Source organism: Sus scrofa, chromosome 3 (assembly GCF_054392235.1).
Source record: "Sus scrofa isolate SSC_HxYL_T2T_F1_AM1 chromosome 3, Sscrofa_HxYL_maternal_Yorkshire_Landrace_v2.0, whole genome shotgun sequence".
NCBI lineage: Eukaryota > Metazoa > Chordata > Mammalia > Artiodactyla > Suidae > Sus > Sus scrofa.
In genome coordinates, this window is record NC_139385.1 from 46,023,511 (window position 1) to 46,046,922 (window position 23,412).

Genomic DNA, 23,412 nt, shown 5'->3' on the forward strand with positions numbered 1-23,412 from the left:
GTTACTGTTTCCCAGTTTGGTACTTTGTGTCCCACCGTACCCTCTTACTTTGTTACTGGTCTCCCCAGGGCAGAGGTGCACTCGTTCAGCACTGTGCAGGGACTAAAGCTGGTCTCCCCAGCCAGGGAGCAAAGAGCCAGTCACTGCTCTCACTCCGCTGCCCTGCTGCGTCTGTGGAGTCCTCGTGGCTCCAAGTCCCTCGGTTGGCCTACATGTCTTTTTTTTTTTTTTTTTTTTTTTTTTTTTTTTTTTTGTCTTTTTGCCATTTTACTTGGGCTGCTCCCGCGGTATGTGGAGGTTCCCAGGCTACGGGTCCAATCGGAGCTGTAGCCACCAGCCTACGCCAGAGCCACAGCAACGCGGGATCCGAGCCGCGTCTGCAACCTACACCACAGCTCACAGCAACGCCGGATCGTTAACCCACTGAGAAAGCGCAGGGATCGAACCCGCAACCTCATGGTTCCTGGTCAGATTCGTTAACCACTGCACCACGACGGGAACTCCCTGGCCTACATGTCTTTATCACTTGTATTTATTTACAAAGTTTTCTTTTTTTTTTTAGGGCCACACCCATCCTATGGAGGTTCCCAGGCTAGGCGTCGAATTGGAGCTCCAATCGGAGCTGTAGTCACCGGCCTACACCACAGCCACAGCAATGCAGGGATCCGAGCTGTGTCTGCCGCCTACACCACAGCCACAGCATTGCAGGATTCTTAACCCACTGAGCCAGGCCACGGATCGAACCTGCATCCTCATGGATACTAGTGAGATTTGTTTCTGCTAAAGCATGACGGGAACTCCCAAAGTTTTCTATTTTTCAGGAAATAGGTGTTCTTCTCTTGACAATGCTGCAGCCATGCCTTCCCTTGCCTACCACCCTGGCAGTAAGAGCCCCCAGAGCTGGTGGGCTGACGAGCTGTGTCCAGAGGGTGGGAGAAGATCCCATTTCCCTTTGGGCTTCAGGAGGGTGAGAGAACTCATTGGAAAAGTCTAGATTGTTGGGAGCTCAGGGCAGTTCCTGGCTGGAATAAGATGCCAGTTGAAAGCCGGGGGGGGGGGGTGAATGAGAGAGAAACCCAAGGGTGGCAGGTGCAGAGGGGAGAGTGAGGGAGAGAGGCGGGCTTGGGGCTGAGGGACCCACCAGGCAGGGAGAAGGAAGAGGAGCCTTTGGAAGAGGCAGACCAGGGTCCCGGGGGACAGGGAGAACCAGGCTCAGTGGGTGGGGAGCGGGGGGCAGAGGACGCTGGCAGATGCCTCAGAGCAGCCACACGGAAAACAGATGGAGTGGGTGTGGCAGCCAGGGACACGACCACACCGTGATGCTGCGCTGCTGTGAGCGGAGGCAGGGCGTGGGGGCAGGGACGGTCGTTGTGGCCTTCCTGGAACCTGCAAAGCAGGGGTCAAAGGGGCTTTTTAGAGCGGCTGGTGTGTCCACTCTAGAGAGAGAAAGGCTATCTGATAGGCTGCTTCTCAGTGGACAAAGGCGCCCGGCTGCACCCGTCCACCTAGGCCGGACGGTCCAAGCTCACAGGCCTTAGTTCAGCGTTCTCACACCTGCGCAGCCTCCAAGCACCTGTTAACACAGGGTTGCATCACAGCACAGATTCTGGGTCTCACCCCCCAAATTTCTGATTCAATAAATCTTAGGTGAGGCCTAAGAATCTGTATGTCTAACAAGTTTCTGGATGATGTGGCTGCTTCTGGTCAGGAACCCCACTTTGAGGACTTCTGCCTGAGTTGAATCCTGGCTCTAGCAACTGCTGACCATGGAAAGTTGCTGAATATCTCTGAGTCTCAGCTGCTGCTTCTGGGAAATGGGGGCAACCATCTTGCCTACATCATGGGTTGATGTAGTGTTCACGGGCTCACCCTGAACATTTGCCTGGGCCAGGGCAGAGGACAAATGAAGCCCCACGAATCCAATGTTAAGTTGAAAAATTGTGGAGTTCCCGTTGTGGCTCAGTGTGTCACGAACCCAAATGGTATCCATGAGGATGTGGGTTCGACCCCTGGCCTCACTCAGTGGGTTAAAGATCCAAGTTGCCATGAGCTATGGTGTAGGTTGCTGACGCGGCCTCGATCCTGTGTTGCTGTGGCTGTGGTGCAGGCCGGCAGCTGCGGCTCTGATTCGACCCCTAGCCTGGGAATTTGCATATGCCATGGGTGTGGCCAAGAAAGAAGAGAGAAAAACTGTGCATTGGGGGAGCAAATGTGTCAACCTCTGCTCTGGCCTACCTTCATAAGTACAGCTTCATCACCGCTTCGGTCACCCACAGGGCTTCTCCTTGACAGGACATGGCAGGTGTTCCTCTGAGGCTGCTTCCATGGCCAGGGCTCAATGAGACCACGGGCCACCCAGGCGGGACTCCAGGGGACCCTTCTCCACAGAAACACACGGGGGTTCTCCGGCAGGTCTCGAAGGTGAGTGGCCTCAATCTGCAGAGAGCCACACCCACCCCTCCAGCCCCGTACCCCCTGCAGCCCAGGGCAGGCTGTGCGCACCTGTGCTAACCTGGCACCACAGCTCTTTCTTACAGCAAGGCAGACTTTGAGGGGAGCCGTGAGGGATGCTGGGAGGGAGGCCCAGAGCGGGGTGGGGTGGGAGGCTGGGAGGAGGGCTGGGAGGGAAATGGAGCCGAAGGAGGAGAGGGGGGCCGGGAGCCTGCTGGTTTTGCTTGTCCTTGTCTGCTTTCCCTTCGGGTGGGGGGCCTCGGGCAGGTGAGGCTCAGGAAGACATCCTCCGGAGCCGTCTGGTGGACTTCCTCTTGGCTTGCTCCATAATGCGGAACACCCGCGGGAAGGGAGGAGGCAGCAGGGGGTGGAAAGAGGAGGGGTCTTTGGGGTTATCACAAAGCCCTGCTGCTCCCAAACCACCCCTCAAGAAGTTAGTCCTAAGGAATTCAGCCATCTGCCATCTCAGGGAAAGGGATGCTGGCTGGGAATGGTGCCAGAAGGCAGAGGCTCCAGGAGGGTCCCTGGCTTTCTGTGCGACCCTGGGCACATGGCTGCTCCCCTCTCTGTGAAATGAGAGGCGGGAGGAGCTGATCCCCAAGGTCCCTTCCAGCTCAGACGTCTCTTGCTTTGTGAAATCCACGTGAATGTTGCAGCAGCGCTGAGCGAGACTCCCCCCAAAAGAGAGAACGCAGGAAGATGGGCGCCATCAGAGGTGTGCTCCCTCCAACGCCCAGGCGTGCGCTCACCCTTGCCCAGCTCAGGTCATCGCCAGGCGGGTGGTAATGGACCATTCCTTGGTGCTCATCCTCCAGGACACTGCCTGCACGAAGGAGAGACCGTGTCCCCGTGAGGGCCGGGAGGGAGGGCCAGGGCAGGGTGGCCTGCGCCCCCAGAATCGTAGCCCTCGCTCCAGGGGTCAGGGATGGACAGACGCACGGATGCCATCCGTGTGGCGCCACACACCTAGGAAGGTTAGGTCCACGAATGCCTTGAACTCCTCCAGGGCCTCCTGCTGCCCTTTGCTCCGGATCTTGGCCCGTAGGGAGTAGCCGCTGCCAAACTTGCTCTTGAGGTGCTGGGGGCTGCCCAGGCACTTGAACTGGCTCTGCACCATGATGGCCAGCCGGGTGCACAGGGCCTCACACTCCTCCATGCTGGGGAGAGGGGCAGAGGCTGCATGTAGCCCCTGGGGGATGCTGATGCCCGCCCTCCGGGTCAGAAGCTGGGCACACAGGCACATGCTGGCGCCCAGATCAGGCTGTTCCTGATTCCCAGGCTCAGGGTGTGGCCCACATGGCAGAGTCTGGGGACTCTCCTCACAGAGTCTCTGCCCGCTGCCAACAGGTCTTCCGTCCACCCAGCTCCTCCCAGCCCAGCCCACCCAGAGCCCGCATCCTGGCTCCTCCACTGACCCACAGAGACCCTGGCTCTACCTGTGGGAGATGATGACGATGGGCTTGCTGGACTCACGGGCCCTCGCCACGGTGTCCCAGAGCAGGCGCCGGGCCACGGGGTCCATGCCAGTGGACGGCTCGTCCAGGAAGATGACTGTGGGCTCTCCCAGCAGGGCAATGCCAGCGCTCAGCTTCCGCTTGTTGCAGCCGCTGGGGCAGAGGAGAGAATTCGGTGACTGGCAATCACAAGTCTCCAGCAGTGCGAACCTCCCCTCTTTCTACTTCTCTATGAAGAAAGTGTTCCACACCCCTTGGTGGGGTCTTCATTGACGTGGCTGACCCCTTCCCCAGTGCTGCGCTGTGACTGTGCTGTCCACTCAGCCGGGGTCAATCCAGAGTGAGCACATGGTCCAAGACTCTCCTTGGAGGGTCTCTATGGGTACCAGGGGTGAGGGCATAGGGCCATTTTAGCTAACTTTTTTTTTTCCTTTTTAGAGCCACACTTGCGGCATAAGGAGGTTCCCAGGCTAGGAGTCTAATTGGAGCTACAGCTGCCAGCCTACATCACAGCCACAGCCACACAGGATCTGAGCCGCGTCTGCGTCTGCCACCTACACCGCAGCTCATGGCAACGCCAGATCCTTAACCCACTGATTGAGGTCAGGGATAGAACCTGCAACCTCATGGTTCCTAGTTGGATTCGCTTCTGCTGAGCTACGATGGGAACTCCTAGCTAGTCTTTTTTTTTTAAAATGATCTTTTATTGTTGGTTTCTTTTTCAAAGTTGATTTATGGTTGATTTACAATGTTGTATTAATTTCTCTTGTGCAACAAAGTGATTATATGTATATTCTTTTTAATATTATTTTCCATTATGGTTTATCACAGGATATTGAATCTAGTTCCCTGTGCTCTATAGTAGGACCTCGTTGTTTATCCATCCGACATATAATGGTTTGCATTTGCTAATCCCCGACTCCCTCCCCTTTGGCAACCACAAGTCTCTTCTCTATGTCTGTGACTCTGCTTTTATTTTATAGATAAGTTCATTTCGTGTCATTTTTTCTATGTAAAATTTTTCCAATTTTAATTTTTTAAAATTTTATTAGGACACACACACACACACACTCACACACACACAATGCTAGGCCAGTTTCTGCTGTCCAGCAAAGTGACGCAGTCACGAATATACACATTGTTATGTACACACATATACACATCCTTTTTCACATGCTATCTTCCATCCTGTTCTATCACAGGTGACTGGATAGAGTCCCCTGGGCTGCACGCGGGGACCTTAGCACTTATCCATTCTAAATGGACCAGTTTGCCTCTCCTCACTCCAGACTCCCAGTGGATCTCACTCCCTCCCCCGTCCCCCTGGCAACCACAGGTTTGTTCTCCGTGTCTGTGACTCTGTTTCTGATTTGTGGATACGTTCGTTTGTGCCACATTTTAGACTCCGCATATGGGTGATGTTATATGGTACGTGACTTTCTCTTTCTGACTTTTTTCACATGGTATGAGACTCTCTAGGTCCATCTGTGTTGTTGCAAACGGCATTATTTCGTTCTTCTTCAGTTTTTTTTTTTTCACTTTTTTTAAAAAATATTTTTAGGACCACACCTGAGACATATGGAAATTTCCAGGCCAGGGGTCACATCGGAGCGGCAGCTGCCAGCCACAGCCACAGCCACAGCAATGCCAGATCTGAGCTGCATCTGTGATGTACACTGCAGCTGTGGCAATGCCGGATCCCTAACCCACTGAGTGAGGGCAGGGATTGACCCCACATCTTCATGGATACTAGTCAGGTTCTTACCCACTGAGCCACAACAGGAACTTCTTCTTTTTTTTTTTTCATTTTTTTTTTACATTTTTTAAATTAAAGCATAGTTGATTTTTATTTTATTTTATTTTATTTTTTTCACTTTTGGCTGCCCCTCAGCATATGGAGCTCCCAGGCCAGGGATCAGATCTGAGCTGCGGTCATGACCTAAGTCACAGCTGTGGCATCACTGGATCCTTAACCCACTGTGTGCAGGCTGGGGATGGAACCTACCTCCCAGTACTCCCAAAACACCACCGATCCTGCTGAGCTACAGCGGGAGCTCCTAATGATGGCCATTCTGACCAGGGAGAGGCGGTACCTCATTGCAGTTTTGATTTGCATTTCTCTAATAATTAGTAGCTAACTTTTTTTAAACAAACACATAGCATTTGCAACTTAGAAGGCACTGTTCTAAACTTCCAAGTTTTTTTCGTGTGTGGGTTTTTAGGGCTGCACCTGAGGCATATGGAGGTTCCTAGGCTAGGGGTCGAATCAGAGCTGCAGCTGCCGGCCTACACCACAGCCACAGCAACTCGTGACTGGAGCCGTGTCTGCGACCTACACCACAGCTCACGGCAACATCGGATCCTTAACCCACTGAGAAAGAATAGGGTTTGAACCTGTGTCCTCATGGATGCTAGTCATATTCGTTTTCACTGAGCCATGATGGAAATTCCTAAGCTTCCAAGTGTTCACTCATTTAACTATCAAAAGATGCACGGAAACTCGAAAACATGCATGAAACTGAAGCCAAGAGAGAGGGAAGAGACAAGGTGACATCATCCGACCCTTGGGCACCTCTGACTTCCCAGTCTCAGGAGTGGGGTGCTGCTGCCCACCTCCAGGGGGCGCTGTCCACAACTCTAGGGGAGCTCTGGGATGTGTGACCTTTCTTGTTTAAGCTCACTGGAGTTGGGTTAGGATCACTGGCAACCTAAGACTGAGGAATCCCCCAGGCTCTTCAAGAGCTCAGATGCCTCAGACAGCAGGATAAGGTCATGCGTGCCTGAAATGCAAGACTACCAACAAGCAGAGACCCTCTGGGAAGCAGCAGGGAGAATTACGTGTGAGGTGCACCTGCCCGTCCTCAGCCACATAACTGCCCAGGGCCCTGCCCAGGGCCAAGGGGGAGCAGTGCCTTGGGGCAGCCCCGGCCACTGACCCAATCTTTCCTTCAGGGGAGGAGAGAGGCACGTCCCCTGAAATCCATGTAGTGGCACAGACCACATGACTACCGCAGGCCCAGAGCTGACGGGCCTTGCCCTATACCAGCCCTAAACTGTGGCACTGAGAAGAGCCGGGCACATCTTATGACTAGAGGGAGAAGGGCTGAGGGGGCCCCCGGTCTCACCTGCAGGTCCTCACCCGCTTGTTGGCGTACGTGTACAAGAGCAAGTCACGTGTACAAGAGCAAGAATTTGGTCCACGCAGGCACCGATGTGGCGCTCGGGGATGCCCCGCAGCTGGGCGTGCATGACCAGCGACTCCCGGCCCGTTAGGTGGTCCAGCAGCACATCAAACTGGGGACAGTAGCCGATCCGCTGCCGCACCTGGGGTTGGAATACAGCCCAAGGGGGAGGCGTGTTGGAAGGAAAGCTGCCACCTGGGCAGCGGCTGGACACCTGGCCAGGCCCTGCCTCTGTCTGCACATCCACCCATGCCACGTGAACAGACATGTGCTGTGGGGTGCGTGGGCCATCAGGGGCATTTGGCTGTCAGGATGCCATGCTTGCTGGTGGCATCCAGGCTGATTCTGGAGAGCCCGTGGGGGGCTGGAGCCCTTACTTCCTACCTGCCTGGGAGGGGCCTCGGCGCCCAGTGCTCTCTGCCTCTTGCCACCTTCCAAGTATATGGTCAACAGAAGACAGTTCATTTTTTCCCCTTTAAACATATTTTCTAGGAGTTCCCGTCATGGTGTGGCGGAAATGAATCCAACTAGGAACCGTGAGGTTGCGGGTTTGATCCCTGGCCTTGCTGAGTGGGTTGAGGATCTGGCATGGCTGTGGCCGTGGTGTAGACCAGCAGCTGTAGCTCCAATTCGACCCCTAGCCTGGGAACCTCCATATGCCATGGGTGCGGCCCTAAAAAGCAAAGCAAAACCAAACCAAGCCCAAAACCATATTTTCTATTAGACATGTAACCCATGAATAGATTTTCTGTGTAAGGTTGCTGGAATCTCTTGCCCTGTGGCCAGGCAGGGGTGCACCTCTAGACTTTTGCATGGGCCGTGTGCTCCCCACGGGGGACCCAGTAGGTTATTTTTGCCAGACACCATCGTCCTGCAACTTGTTTTTTTTTTTTTTTTTTTTTTTTGTCTTTCTGCCTTTTCTAGGGCCGCTCTCTCGGCATATGGAAATTCCCAGGCTAAGGGTCTAATCGGAGCCGTAGCCACTGGCCTACACCAGAGCCACAGCAACGCAGGATCCGAGCCGCGTCTGCAACCTACACCACAGCTCACAGCAATGCCAGATCCTTAACCCACTGACCAAGGCCAGGGATCGAACCCACAACCTCTTGGTTCCTAGTCGGATTTGTTAACCGCTGCGCCACAAACTCCAACTTGCTTTTTTTAACACTGTGTCTTAAAGATCTTCCTTGGTTAGTAAATACAAATCTATTTTCACTCAGTTTAGTGGCTACTTAAGTCATCCAGGGAATGTTTCTAGATTTGACTTGGCCATTTACATAAAAAATTCAGGCATAGGAGTTCCCTGATGGCCTAACGGTTAAAGGATCCAGTGTTGTCACCGCTGTGGTGCAGGTTTGATCCCTTGCTCAGGACTTCTGCATGCCATGGGTGCATCCAAAATAAATAAACAAATAAAAATAAAAACCAGGCACATATGCGATATCTCCAGGTTTTTGCTGTGATGAACTTGCAGCAAACCACCGATGTGTGCCCGTGTTCAGGCCCTGCCCTGGAGGAGATGATGACCAGAGGTATGATGCCAATTTGGAAAGATAACCCATGTCCTCCCCTCCCCTGTCCCCCTCCCTCTGAAGCAGCTGGGCAGCTTTGGGCTCCACCACCTGGGGGTGGCAGGCTGTGACGGGATGCACCTGGAGTGTCTGCTTAGGGAAGAACGTTTGCAGGGTCGTCAGGCAATAAAGGTGGGCCTTTGCCTTCCCAGGCTGGGGCCTCCCCTGGAGATAGCTGTCCCCAGGCCGGAGGGAACTGCTGAGAACACCACCACAGGTGACTTCAGTGAAGATGCTTCAAATTACTTCACTATTAAGTATGGATATTTCTGACTGCCTTTATCAAGTGATTTTAACCTATTGTTTCTTCTAGTTCTAGTTTGCTAATTTTTGTTTTCTTTTTAGAGCTGCACCTGGGGCATATGGAGGTTCCCAGGCTAGGGGTCGAATTGGAGCTACAGCTGCCGGCCTATGCCACCGGCACAGCAATGTGGGATCCAAGCTGTGTCTGCGACCTACACCTCAGCTCACGGCAACACTGGATCCCCTGACCCAATGAGCAAGGCCAGGGATCGAACCTGCATCTATATTCACACTAGATGGATTGGTTTCTGCTGTGCTATCACAGGAAATCCTGAAGGTTTTTTTAATTAAAGTATAGTTGATTTACCATACTGTATTAATTTCAGTTTCAACTGCTACACCATAGTTTCAATTGCTATGATACAACATAGCAATTCAGTATTTTTATAGATTATATGCCATTTATTAAAAAATAATGGCTGTATTTCTCTGTCCTGTACAATATGTTTATTGCTTTTTAATTTTTTTATTTTTCTTTTTAGAGCCGAACCTGCAGCATATGGAAGTTCCTAGGCTGGGGTCAAATCAGAGCTGCAGCTGCCAGCCTACACCACAGCCCCAGGCACAGTGGATCCAAGCTGGATCTGAGACCTATGCTGCAGCTTATGGCAACAATGGATCTTTAGCCCACTGAGTGAAGGCAGGGATCAAACCCACATCCTCATGGATGCTAGTTGGGTTCTTAACCCGCTAAGCCACAACAGGAACTCCTGCTTACTTATTTTATCTGTAGTCGTTTGTAACTCCTAGTCCCCTCCCTCTCTTGCCCCCCCCTTCCCTCTCCCACTGGTAGCCACAGGTTTGTTCTCTATGTCTGTGAGTCTGTTTCTGTTTTGCTATGTACATTTGTTTGTCTTATATTTTATTTTTTTGTCTTTTTGCTATTTCTTGGGCTGCTCCCGCGGCGTATGGAGGTTCCCAGGCTAGGGGTTGAATCAGAGCTGTAGCCGCCAGCCTACGCCACAGCCACAGCAACGCCAGATCCAAGCCGCATCTGCGACCTACACCACAGCTCACGGCAATGCCGGATCGTTAACCCTGAGCAAGGGCAGGGACCGAACCCGCAACCTCATGGTTCCTAGTCGGGTTTGTTAACCACTGCGCCACGACGGGAACTCCCTGTCTTATATTTTAGATTCTACATATAAGTGATAACATACATCATTTGCTTTTCTCTGACTTATTTCACTAAGCATGATACCTTCCATGTCCATCCATGTTGTTACAAATGGCAGAATTTCTTTTTTATTTTTTTTTGGCTGAGTAGTATTCCACTGTACACATGTACCACATCTTCTTTATCCACTCATCTGTTGATGGACAGTTAGGTTGCCTCCATGTCTTGGCTATTGCAGATAGTGCTGCATGTATCTTTTCGAATTTGGGTTTTAGTTTTCTTTGAATATATACTTGGAAGTAGAATTGCTGGATCATACTGAAATTCTGTTTTTAGGTTTTTGGTTTTTTTTGGTCCTTTTTAGGGCCACACCCATGGCCTATGTAGGTCCCCAGGCTAGTTCTTGAATTGGAGCTGTAGCCATTGGCCTACATCACAGGTCACAGCAACTCGGGATCCGAGCCTCGTCTGCGACCTACACCACAGCTCCCGACAATGCCAGATCCTTAACCCACTGAGTGAGGCCAGGGATTGAACCTATGTTCTCATGGATCCTCATCAGATTTGTTTTTGCTGAGCCACAATGGGAACTCCTGTTTTCAGTTTTTTGAGGAACTTCCATACTGCTCTCCATAGTGCTGCACCCGTTTTCACACCCACCAACAGTGCACTACAACAGCGCACGAGAGCTCCCCTTTGTCCACATGCTCACCAGCGCTTATTATTTGTAGTTTTCTTTTGTCTTTTTGTTTTTGTTTTTTTTAGGGTCATACCCGTGGCATATGAAGGTTCCCAGACTAGGAGTCTAATTGCAGCTGTAGCTGCTGGCCTACACCACAGCCACAACCACATGGGATCTGAGCTGTGTCTGTGGCCTACACCACAGCTCATGGTAATGCTAGATCCTTAACCCACTGAGCAAGGCCAGGGATCGAACCTGCGTCCTCATGGATGCTAGTCAGATTCATTCCCGCTGAGCCATGATGGGAACTCCCATTATTTGTAGACTTTTTGAAGACAAAAAAAAGTGAGGTGTGAGGCGATATCCAATCGTGGCTTTGAATTGCATTTCCCTGATGATTAGTGATGCTGAGTATCTTCTCACTTGCCTGCTGGCCGCCTGCATGTCTTCTGTCCATTTCAATGGGGCTGCTTGTTTTTTTTTTGATATTGAGTTGTATAAGCTGTTTACGTAGTTTTGGACATTAAACCCTTATGAAGTCACATCACTGGCAAATATTTCCTCCGGTGCAGTAGGCTGTCTTTTCACTTTATTGATGGCTGTCTTTGCTGTATGAAAGCTTTTAGGTTTAAGTAGGTCCCATTTGTTTATTTTTATTTGTTTATTTATTTATTTAAAAAATTGTTCTAGGGTTGTACCCACAGCATATGGAGGTTCCCAGGCTAGGGGTCGAATCAGAGCTGTAGCCGCCGGCCCACACCACAGCCACAGCAACGCAGGATCTGAGCCGCCTCTGCGACCTACACCACGGCTCACGGCAATACCAGATCCTTAACCCACGGAGCAAGGCCAGGGATCAGAACTTGCAACCTCATGGTTTCTAGGCGGATTCGTTAACCACTGAGCCACGACGGGAACTCTGTGATTTTTTTTTTTTTAATTTTAGCAAAGTGTCTTGAGAAAAACAGAACAGAGCTGGAGGAACCAAGCTCCCTGACTTCAGACCGTACCACAGAGTTACAGTAATCAAACATGATACTGGCACACACATGGAACCAGACACACAGACCTATGGAACAGAGTAGCGAGTGCAGAAAATAACCCCTCACGTGAGATCAATTGCTCTGCAACAAAGGAGGCAAGAATATATAGTGAGGAAAAGATGACCTCTTCAATAAGTGGTGCTGAGAAAATCGGACAGTTACGCGTAAAGGAATGGAATCAGAGCATTTTCAGATGCCACTTACTATGTATAAGATAGATAAACACAAGGTCCTACTGTGTAGCACAGCCAACTCCACTCAGCACCTTGTGATAAACCGCAGTGGAAAAGACTATGGAAGAGACGATATATATGCATGTGCACGTATCTATCTCCATGCGTTCACACGAGTCACTTTGCTGGACACCAGAAACTAACACACTGCTGAGAATCAACCATACTTCAATAAAACGGAAAAAAATGAGAATATTTTCTCACACCATGTACAAAAATAAACTCAGAATGTACGAAAGACCTCAATTTAAGACCAGAAACCATAAAACATCTAGAAAAAAAAAAAGAGAGAGAGAAAACTCTGACATAAGTCATAGCAGTATCTTTTGGGGGTCTGTCTCCTAAGGCAAGGCAAACAAAAGCAAAAATTAACACATGCGGGAGTTCCCTTTGTGGCTCAGCGGTTAACAAACCCAACAAGGATCCATGAGGCTGCTGGTCTCACTCCGTGGGTTAACTGAGCTGTGGTGTAGGTCACAGACTCGGTTCGGATCCTGTGTTGCTGTGGCTCTGGCGTAGGCCAGTGGCTACAGCTCCAATACGACCCCTGGCCTGGGAACCTCCATATGCCAAGGGTGAAGCCCTGCAAAGGCAAAAAAAGACCAAAAAAAAAATCATGAGTGGAAACTGAGTTTTGGGGGTTTTATTTTGGGCCACATCCACAGCATGTAGAAGTTCCCGGGTCAGTGACTGAACTCATGCCCCAACAATGACCCAAGCTGCTGCAGTGACAATGCTGGATCTTTAGCCTGCTGCACCACAAGAGAACTCCCATAATTTTAAAATAACAAAAAAATTTAGGGAGTTCCTTTTTCGGCTCAGCAGGTTAAGAACCTGACCAGTATCCATGAGGATGCGGATTCGATACCTGGCCTCACTTGGCAGGTTAAGGATCCACTATTGCCGCAAGCTGCAGTGTAGGTCTCAGATCTGGCTCAGATCTACTGTGGCTGTGGCATAGGCTGGCGACTGTGGCTCCGATTTGCCCCCTAGTCTGGGATCTTCCATGTACCAAAGGTGCAGCCCTAAATAGGGAATAAAATAAAAATATCAAAAAATTTTTAAATTAATAGAAAATGTTTCATAGGCAGGAGAGACTTATACTGTTATGACTGTTCACCCAAGCTATGCTCCCCAGAAGGGGATGGAGAGTGGAAATGAAGGGTGTGGATTCTGGAACTAACCTGTGTTGGTTCTACTGCTTTCTCTCTAAATTTTACTTTGCTTATGGACATTAAAGCTGATCAGATAAACTTCTGGACGCCAGCAGGGTTCAGGCTGCGGGACTTTACGTCTCCGTGTGATGGGTCTATACACCTGTCATTGACTCCACTGCGTACTGACTACACCTCGGTCATTACACGTGCCTCACTGCCTGGCAACAGCTTGTTCACATGAGCACATGCTCCTTGCAGGTGAGAATCCCTGGGCCTCGCACAATTGTTGGCACATACTAGGCATTCAAAAGCTGTTTCATTAAGCTGGTGCCAATAACTGAGGTAGAGTCCGAGAAAGAGGTCACGTTTGAGGGATACATATTCAGTCTGAGTTTATAATGGGCGATGTTTGTGCAAGGCTGCCTCGAAGACAGGGGCCTGCAGGTTTAAAACACAAGACTGGGCTTGGGCTGAGGATGCGGCGACTTGAAGGGAGACATCAGCAAACAGAAAATAATGGGAGTCCGCAGGTGAATGAGGTGGGGGGAACAGTGTGTGCAGAGTGAGAAGGCAGAGGGCTGATGCTGCAGCCCCGAGGAACAGCACAAGCTGAGGGGCGAGATGAAGAGGCTTTGCCAAAGGAGCCTAGGACTGAGCATCAGACAGAGGGAACATTGAAGAAGTCAACAATGGGAGCCTAGAACTTGCAGAAGGGAAAGTCTGCACTAAGAAACGCTGCAAGGGAACCCTCCTGCTGTGGTGCAACAGGGGGGACGGCATCTTGGGGGTGCTGGCACGCAGGTGTGATCCCTGGCCTGGCACAGTGGGTTAACAATCCGGCCGGCCTTGCTGCCGCTGTGGCTTAGGTGGCAACTGCAGCTCAGATCGGATCCCTAGCCCAGAAATGTCATATGCCACAGGGCGGCCAAAAAAGAGAAAGAGGTGAAAAAGAAATAAAAGAACTGCTGCCGGGAAGGCGAGGAAGGTAAGACTGAGTTTGGACGCGCCTCGGCCCAGCCGTGTGCAGGGGTCGGGGGAAGGGGACCGAGGAGCACACACTCAGGGCTGTTTGGGAGGGAGCGGCGTGGACTGCAGTTGCTGACCTGACGTCTTGAGTGGTACCTTGGACAGCAGTAGACGCGCACACTCACGCCCCCAGGGAGCACAAGGAGCAGAGGCGGGGAAGGAAGAGGTTGGGGTGTATGGGGACAGCTGATGGTTTTGGGGGTGCATGGGGTTTCAGGGCCATTCCAAGAAGTGTTTTGTTCTGTTTTTTAGCCACAGCTTGGCGGCATGTGGACGTTCCCGGGCCAAGGATCGAACCCATGCCACAGCAGCGACCCAGGCCGCTGCAATGACAACGCTGGGTCCTTAGCCCGCCGTGCTACAAGAGAAGTCTCCCAGGCAGTGTTAAGTAAGCAGGTTGATGTGTGATCTGGTGCCCAGAGAAGAGGTGTAGCTCTGGGTTTGGGAGTCAGACATCAACAACACCTGGAATTTTCAAAGGTCAGCTCCACTCTGGTCCCTGCTCCCGACCCCTGGGTAACACCTGGGTGCGTCAGTGCCCCCTCTTCCGGAGATACCCATACCACCCCCCCAGGTTCATGCCTCTCTGGCCCCAGGGCTCAGCCCACTGTGTCCAAGTGAGAGCTGACACTGAGGCCCTTGACAGAGGCGTCCCCAGAGGTGACAGGCTCGGCCCCGGTCAGCAGTTTGAAAATGGAAGTCTTCCCTGCTCCGTTGAGGCCGAGGAGGCCGAAGCACGCCTCTGCTTGAACAGTGAGGGACACCAGTTCACAGCCAGGGTTGGCGCCTCATTGCTGTAGCCCTGAGGCCACAAGACAGGAGACATACAGCCAGGAGCCCGCGGTCAGCGGGCTGGAGCTGCCCAGTGCCTGTCGCATAGCAGCTCTGAGTCGGGGAGCTGCCCTCGGCCTGGGGCTCCAACGCGCCATCCCCTCCCAGCGGCTGCTCTCGGCAGGGCTCGGGAGGTTTCCTCGCCTCCCGCCCCTGCAAACGGAGAACCAGTTCCCTAAGATGAGCCGCGTCCCTTCTGTCCTTGAAGCCAAGGAAACCCCTTCGACGCTGCCTGAGCTGGTCTGGATGGCGTTTCCTAAGCTCCAGTACCTACAGGGGAAAACTCCTTTCTCTCTCTCTGCCTCTGTCTATAGACACAAGTGTCTGCACACCTGCAGGGTCTCTGAACACCGTCCCGCCGGGGCTCTCAGGGACACTGACCAGGCTTAGGTCTGAGCTTTTCAGCCTATTGATTCCCTCACCTTGGCTCCTCTGAAAACTGTCTTCCAGATTCAGGAGAGGCTCCACCATGTCCACCCTTCAAGGCTTCTTGGGGTTCACGGCTCTGGAGCCCCTCCCATCCCAGGGCTTCCTGTCTCACAGGAGACCCCGGGAGAGGCAACGAGGGCCAAGGGGCGAACTTGCGTCTTTGGGCCCGTGAACCAAGGAGCTCAGGTGGGATTAGCTCCCCGAGGTCTGAAACCTCTTTCGGAGTTTCTCTCCACCAAAACTCACGCCAATCCTTCCTTTGCCAGGAGAGCAGTTCCCCCTTATCCGCAGAGGGAAGGTCCAAGACCCCCAGTGGGTGTCTTAAACCAAGGACAGCACCAGACCTACGCACACTACCTTATCTCCTGTGCGTATGTGCCTGTGACGAAGTTCAATTAATCAACCCCCCCCCCAGGCCCATGGCACACAGAAATTCCTGGGCCAGGGATCGCAGCTGAGCTGCAGCTGTGACCTGTAGCTTCGGCAGTGCCAGGTCGTTAACCCACTACACCAGGCTGGGGGTCGAGCCTGCACAGCCACAGAGACAATGCCAGATCCTTAACCCCCTGTGCCACCGTGGGAATTCCGACAAAGTTTAGGTTATAAATTAGGCACAGTAAGAGAATGTCCAAATTGCCAGTATCACTGCCTTTGGGCTCTGGGCTCATTATTAAATAAAATCAACATCACTTGAACATAAGTGCTTTGATATTACGATAGTTGATCAGATAATTGAGCCGGCATCCAAGCGACAAAAGGGTGGATAAGCTGAACAAAGTGACAGAGGGGACAGCTCAAGATTTCATCACACTGCTCAGCACAGTACACAATTTACAACTTATGAGCTGAGGGAGTTTCCATTGTGGTGCAGCAGAAACTAGGAACCATGAGGTTGCGGGTTCGATTCCTGGCCTCACTCCACGGGTGAAGGATCCAGTGTTGTCGTGAGCTGTGGTGTAAGTCGAAGACGTGGCTCAGATCGTGCACTGCTGTGGCTGTGGCAGAGGCCGGCAGCTGTAGCTGCAATTTGATGCCTAGCCCGGGAACCTCCATATGCCAAGGGTGCGGGCCTAAAAAGCAAAAACAAACAAACAAGAAAACAAAACCAAAAAAAGTATGAGCTGGTATTTCTGGAGTTTTTCATTTACTTTTTTTGGAGCATGGCTTGTCGCAGGTAACTGAAACCCCAGAAGGCAAACCTACTGATAAGCGGGTACTATTGTTTTCCAAGCCGGTAGGCAGATCCTGGAGCCCTTGGCAGCTGCTTCTTCATGCGAAGGGCCCCACGAGTAACGAGTAACGGCCTTTCTTTTTTAAGCCACCGCAGGGTTTACCTTGGATACTTCTTTAAGGACCAGTGGGTTTTTCTTACACGGTTTTTCCAAATAAACCCCCATCATTTTTGCCTCCCCTTCCACATCTGATCTCTAGGCATGGACTCGGCACTCTGCAAAGCCACCTGCTTTCCCAAGACAAAGGACGGCAGGTGTGAGTGCCTCTGCAAGGGTCGGAGGGAGAGATCAAGGGGACCCCAGCGACTGGGTCCCCCTGGGAAGGCCTTGACAGTGCCCTGGCAGCGCTCAGCTCCCGTATGACATCCCCCGCCCCTGTCCTCAGGGGCGGCCACAGGCGGGACTGAAGGCTCGTGGGCACGACCATGCTGTGGTGGACCAGGACATGTCACATGGCATTGGATTTTTAAGGACAATTAAAAGACGTGAAGCCTAGAGGTGTCAAGCTATCGCAAATCCCACTTTCTACAGAGTTTTGGTCAGGGCGGTTGGAGGCGGGAGCGCTTTGCTTCAGGAAGATGTTCAAGAGCTGGCACCACAGACCCTTCTCCTATCCGGCTCCTGAAGGACCGAGGGGAGGAGGTCTTCCACGGTGACTCGTTTCAGAAATCTAGAGTCTTTTTTTTTTTTTTTTTTTGTCTTTTTGCCATTTCTTGGGCCGCTCCCGTGGCATATGGAGGTTCCCAGGCTAGGGGTCCAATCAGAGCCGTAGCCACCAGCCTATGCCAGAGCCACAGCAACGCAGTATCCAAGCTGCGTCTGCGACCTACACCACAGCTCACGGCAACGCCTGATCCTTAACCCACTGAGCAAGGGCAAGGACCGAACCCGCAACCTCATGGTTCCTAGTCGGATTCGTTAACGATGGAGCCACGACCCACGACGGGAACTCCTTTTTTTTTTTTTTTTTTTGTCTTAGAGTCTTGTTTCTTCTCAGCTGACCTGGCCCACACGCCTCGCCTTTCTCCCATCGGGTCCCCGGGGTCCTGGGGACAGCAGTCCCCTCTCTGCCCTGAGGCTGGGTTAGAAGGTCTCCAGGCCCCTGCAGACTGCAGGAAGGAAGCCGTGCAGCTTCCCTTGACCTGTCCTCAGAGACTTACACTTGGACCCACTCACCACGTGTGCTCCCTGTGGAAGCCACAGAACCTGGCTTCCAGTTCCCACAGGCCACTGGTTTCAAGGAGGCGAAGCGGGATGCGGACACAGGTCCTGAGAGGGCGAGGGCGGTCAGGCGCCGGCCCGTCCCGAGGGGCTCGCAGGCGTAGATGCTCTCGGACCACGTACCCCTCTACTAGAGCGGGATAAACAAGGGCCATCCAACTTTAGGTGACTTTCCAAGCTTCTCCTCATGCTTTACACACATTAGGTAACTTCCTCGTACAACCCCGACTCGTGTGAGGTGCCCGCAGCAGTCAGACTCGGCGACAGGAAGAGGAGGGCTGGCTGCCTGGGGCTGGCGTGGGGACATGGGGAGGCAGCCACAGTTCACTTTCTATCTTGCAAGATGATGGTGGCGGTGGGTGTGCGACATTGTGAATCCACCTAATGCCACCGAACTGTACACTTTTTTTTGTCTTTTTTTAAGGGCCGCACTCCTGGCATATGGAAGTTGCCAGGCTAGGGGTCCAATGGGAGCTGTAGCTGCCGGCCTGGACCACGGCCACAGTAATGCGGGATCCGAGCCGCGTCTTTTTGACCTACACCACAGCTCAGGGCAATGCCGGATCCTTAACCCACGGAGCAAGGCCAGGGATTGAACCTGCAACCTCATGGTTCCTAGTTGGGATTGTCACTGGTGAGCCACGACAGGCACTCCTGAACGCTTTAAAGTGGTCAAAATGGTAAGAGAAATTTTACCGCAGTTTAAGGAAAAAACTAATTTTAAAAGATGTTCGAAAGGAGGTGGACAAACTGGGGCTCTCCCGTATGGCTGGTAAAATGCAAAACGGGGCAGCCGCCGTGGTAAATAGTTTGGTGTTTCCTCAAAAAGCTAAACATCGAGTCACCGTGAGACCAGCGCACCCACTCCTAGCTGGACACCTGAGAGCGCTGAAAATAGCTTCACGCAAAAACCCGTATGTCAATGTCCACAACAGAGTTATTCCTAAAAGTCAAAACGCAGACGGAGGCAGCCAGATTCCACGTCCACGAACCGTCCAGAACGGGCTAATCCACAGAGACAGGAAGGAGCTTATTGGTTGTCAGGGGCTTTGGGGAAAAAGGACTTGGGAGTGACTGTTGATGGACAGAGTATTTCTTTTGGGGGGGGATGAAGACATTCTGGAATTAGATGGTGGCGGCGGTTGGACAACCTTGGGGATCTACCCAAACCCAGCGAATTGTACACCTTAAAAGGGTGAATTACAGCTCAATGAAAAATGGAATGAACAAATTCTATCTGTGATACTCACAAACTTGACTGCACTCAGTCTGGTTCAGGCTCTTGGCACTGCAAAACTTGCGTAGTTCAAAGTTATAACATAAGTTGGAGAAAGCCATGCCCAGGCAGTGGCCTGGAAGCCGTAGGAACGTGTGGTCCAAGGACTCTGAGACGACCGTGTAGCCTAGATCTGTGAGGGGAGAGAGAAAAAAAAAATCACTAACTCTTCTTTCAGGAAGAAGAGGGCACTCCCACAGCAACTCCCCGGACCCTCTGTTTATCCTATTCAAAGGATCTGTCCCCTCTCTCTGTTGCTCTATCTGCCACTGAAGGTCACACTCCCGGGCCCGAGACCAGAAATCGAGTTCCCCCTGATGCCCAGTGCCCCCTCTGCCTCTGAGGCCACCCAACCTTCACGCCTGAAGGAGTTTTCTTTTGCGGTGCTTCTTGAACCTGTCATTTTGCTTTTATTTCAATTTATGCAGATAAAGGAGACAGAGCTTGGTGCACTTGGGAAATCGAGAGCGTGGCTGCAAAGTTCCCGTCGTGGCGCAGCAGAGACCAAACGGACTAGGAATCAAGAGGATGTGGGCTTGATCTCTGGCCTTGCTCAGGGAATCAGGGATCTGTGTTGCCATGAGCTGTGGAGTCCTCCTGGAGATGCATGCCTGGGACACCGACACTTTTTCTGCCGAGAAGAGCCTCGTCAGGCCTCGGGCAGACAAACACTTTTTTTCGGGCTGCACCTGTGGCACGTGGGGGTTCTCGGGCCAGGGACTGAACCCATGCCACAGCAGTAACAACCCGGGGTGAGGCCCTTAACTTCTAGGCCACCAGGGAAGGCCCAGACATACGCTTTTGTGGGCACGACTTCTGTGGCTGCTGGCAGGAGCGTGAACGCTGCGTGATGTGTAGGCACGACAGTCCTCACCTTTTTCACTTGTGACGGTGACGAGAACAAGGGAGCCAGTGCTCGAGAGAGAAGGTGAGCGTGACAATGAGCTCAGCACAGGTGCTCCCCGGGTGGTCGAAGCAGAAGCTGCTCAAGCAGATGGAGGGGATGGGAGCCCAGGCACAAAGCATTAGCATCAAGGTAACAGCTGGGACGCTTTCCTGCTGTATAAATGCCTCTTCCTTGTAGCACAAAAACACCACCTTGGGGGAGAGGGGCAGAATTAGGAGACATCTGTTTTAAGCACTAGAGAAAGGATAAGATCATTTTAAGTTTAAAATCAGGTAGGAGTTCCCAATGTGGCTCAGTGGAAACAAATCCGACCAGGAACCATGAGGTTGCGGGTTCGAGCTCTGGCCTCGCTCAGAGGGTTAAGGATCTAGCGTTGCTGTGGCCATGGCATAGGCCGGCAGCTGTAGCTCTGATTGGATCCCAGTCTGGGAACTTTCGTATGTCTTGGGTGCGGCCCTAAAAAGAAAAATAAAATAAAATAAAATCAGTTAAATAATGTGTTAGCAGTACTCCACAGGCAGCTCCCTCCACTTGCTTGTCCAGCAGTGCAGAGATAGCTGGCTCTGCCCCTGGCAGCCAGTGCAGGGAGGTCAGGGGCTCAGAGACGTCTACAAAACACACAGGCGGGAAAAAGGAGGACGTGTGTGACCTGTTCTTCGCAAATGAAGCAGGGACCCTGGAGCCCCACAGCTCAGTCACCACCCAAGACTTGCCCCCTCAGGTCCCTGGGAGCGATTTCTGGACTAGAAACCCGTGTCCCCAGGGCACTGTCTTTTACCAGCTTGTCACAGCAGTTCTGGGGAAGCCACAGCTAAGAGACCCTAAAGCAGGCCCCTCTGAGCCTCCTGATGCTGGAGCAATAAAGGTGCTTTCACATCGGCTGCCAATAGGGGACGGAGCTGCCGGCCAGGCTTCAGCTTGAGTTCTGCTTCTTTGCGGGGGCCCAGGGCCAGCCCCCCCCCCACCGCCCACCCCGTGCGGTGTAGGGGAAGGGCCCCAGCACCACGCGGCTCATCAGCAGCAGCAGAGTGGCGACGAGGAAGGACAGGAGGTCCCACAGCAGCGCGGAGAGCCAGAATGTAGCCACGTACAGGCCACCGATGAACCGGACCTGCTGGAGGCGCCTCTCTTTGACCGTCAAGATGGAAACAGAGCTGGACAGGAAAGCCATTCCAAAGAGCAAGCTGAGGACGAGGACATGTCCTTTAGGGCCCCTGCAAAAGGTAGGATATGAGGCAGGAGGGAGCCCTTTAGGTAGAACTGTTCACAGCAAGCGCTGCCTAAAACAATTTGCCATTAAAACAAGAAGCCAAAGAAGCAGGAGGCGGTGGAGTGGGGAGAGCGGAGGTGGAGGAGGGGGGAGAGCGGAGGCGGCGGGCGCGGGGGAGGGGGGGAAAGAGCGGAGGGGGCGGCGGGGGGGGGGAGAGCGGAGGCGGGGGGGGGGGGGAGCGGAGGCGGAGGAGGGGGGAGGGAGTGCGGAGGCGGCGGGAGCTGCGCGTACTCATACAGGGTGTTCGCCGGTGTGTCCGTGTGGGGCCCGTCTCGGAAGCCCCGGCCCCGGCCAGCAGCTTGAGGAGGACATTGTCCAGCAGGGCCGGCGCCGCGGCGGGGGGAGCGGTCCGCCTGGTGGTTGAACAGCTCCGTCGCGGTCGATCGCGGGCTCCCCCACGTCTTCGAAGGAAGCTGCCGCTGAGTAGTTCTGGTCGAAGACCTCAGGCTCCTCCTCTGACTTCTTCAGAAGGAATCCTTCCCGAGAACCTGGAAGGCACAGGCCGCCCGGGCGCCCCACCCCGCCCGGCGGCCCGCCTTTGGTATCCCCCAGACCCCTGCTCCTCCTGGGCATCCGTCGCCTCACCCACCGCCACCCACGCCCGGAGGTGGGCGCCTCCTGACCTGGCCGTGCCCTCAGGTCCACCCACACTGCCGCCTCCTGCCCGAGCCTGAGGGCCCTGTGGCCTCAAGCACGTTTTCCTTTCATTGCCTGAAGCAGCAGAAAACGAAGCCTCGCCATCTTTTGAGTGTCCTTGGGTTGCTGTCTACGCCCCTCCTGTTCAGGGTCAAAGCCCTGCCACCTCTGCCCGGCCTGGGCGGCTTCATGGAGCTCCGGCCTCCCCTCTGGCCCCTCGGGGCTTGTGTGAGGCCACGTCCCATCATTTCGCACCCTACCCCGCAACTCCAACTGCCTCCCTCTGCGCTCGGATAGAGCCGGCTCCTTCCCGCGGCCTTCAGCGTCCGACTGCTGTGCAAGCTCAGCTTCCCGTGTGCAAGCTCTAGCCAGGCCTGAAGACTCGCTGCTCCCACGCTCAGCAAGGCTCTTCTTGTGGTTTGGGATTGTCCTGGAGTTGCACTCCCCTGCTGTGGGTCACTTGCTATTCCTACCTTAGGCTCTGAACTCTGGGGCATCCTCTGGTGCCCCAAGGCTAAGTTATGTCTGTGTGACCACCATTCATTGTTCCTGCGCAGTGTAACTACTGTCAGGCAGCCATATGCTCTCGGGCTAGGAGGTCCCTAAGGCCTGGTAGCATTATTGTTCAACTCCTCACTGCCAGCAAACAGTGCCAAGTAAAATATATGACCCACCTAGAACTCTGGAATTTTTAGCTCTGGAAGGGGCCTTCAATCAGCACCACCACCACCGCCGCAGGGGTGCCATCAGTGAACTGTACCATCGGCTGAAAGTTACTGAGTGTTACACTGAGCGAAGGCCTTGACAGGCACTCCCTCGTGGGATCCTCCAGTGACGACGGGGGCAAGGGGTGTTATTCTCTCCATTTTGCAAATGAGGAAACCAAGGCTTGCAAAGGTTGGCCACTACAGTCCCAACCCGTTTGCTAGCCCGTAGTCTGCATTTGATCTCTTTACTTAAAAAAAAAAAAGTCCTTAACAATTTTAAGTAAAAATAATACATGAATATAATTTAAAAAACCAAATAATTATACAGAACTCATAATGAGAAATGGCAGTGCCGAGGCCTGCCCTTCACGCTCCCTGGTACCTGCTCACCAGAGGCAACCCCTCTGAGATGTTTTAGCTGGTGTTTCTCCAGCCTGCTGAGTGCTCCATGTCTCTACCGACATCCTCCCACAGCAGCGAAGACGGTTCTCTCATGACTCCCTTCACCCCCATGGCCTCCCCCCTCCCCGAGTTGTGTCATAAATTTGGTTTAATCAATAGGCGGTTTTGACGGTACTACGAAAAGTAAAATTTATCCCCAGCTGAACCAACTGGTATACCACGACATGTTTCTTTTTTGTACACCTTTCCACCTCTGAAGTGAACAACTGGCTCCTTTTCTCA

General features: G+C 52.9%; 1 long non-coding RNA gene across 1 annotated transcript in view; it reads right to left on the bottom strand.

Moving 5' to 3' along the window:
- Positions 1 to 2,405: 2,405 nt before the first annotated feature.
- Positions 2,406 to 23,412, bottom strand: part of LOC102160363 (ATP-binding cassette sub-family A member 17) — a 60,780-nt gene continuing 39,773 nt past the window's right edge. The window contains exons 11-23 of the long non-coding RNA XR_014842598.1: positions 21,653 to 21,873; positions 21,122 to 21,375; positions 20,083 to 20,306; positions 19,179 to 19,341; positions 17,888 to 18,057; positions 16,814 to 16,975; positions 14,828 to 15,021; positions 7,031 to 7,229; positions 3,888 to 4,058; positions 3,418 to 3,608; positions 3,072 to 3,274; positions 3,007 to 3,017; positions 2,406 to 2,835 (exon numbers count right to left, since the gene is read on the bottom strand). This is a non-coding gene — a long non-coding RNA (ATP-binding cassette sub-family A member 17). The remainder of the gene's footprint in view (positions 2,836 to 3,006; positions 3,018 to 3,071; positions 3,275 to 3,417; positions 3,609 to 3,887; positions 4,059 to 7,030; positions 7,230 to 14,827; positions 15,022 to 16,813; positions 16,976 to 17,887; positions 18,058 to 19,178; positions 19,342 to 20,082; positions 20,307 to 21,121; positions 21,376 to 21,652; positions 21,874 to 23,412) is intronic.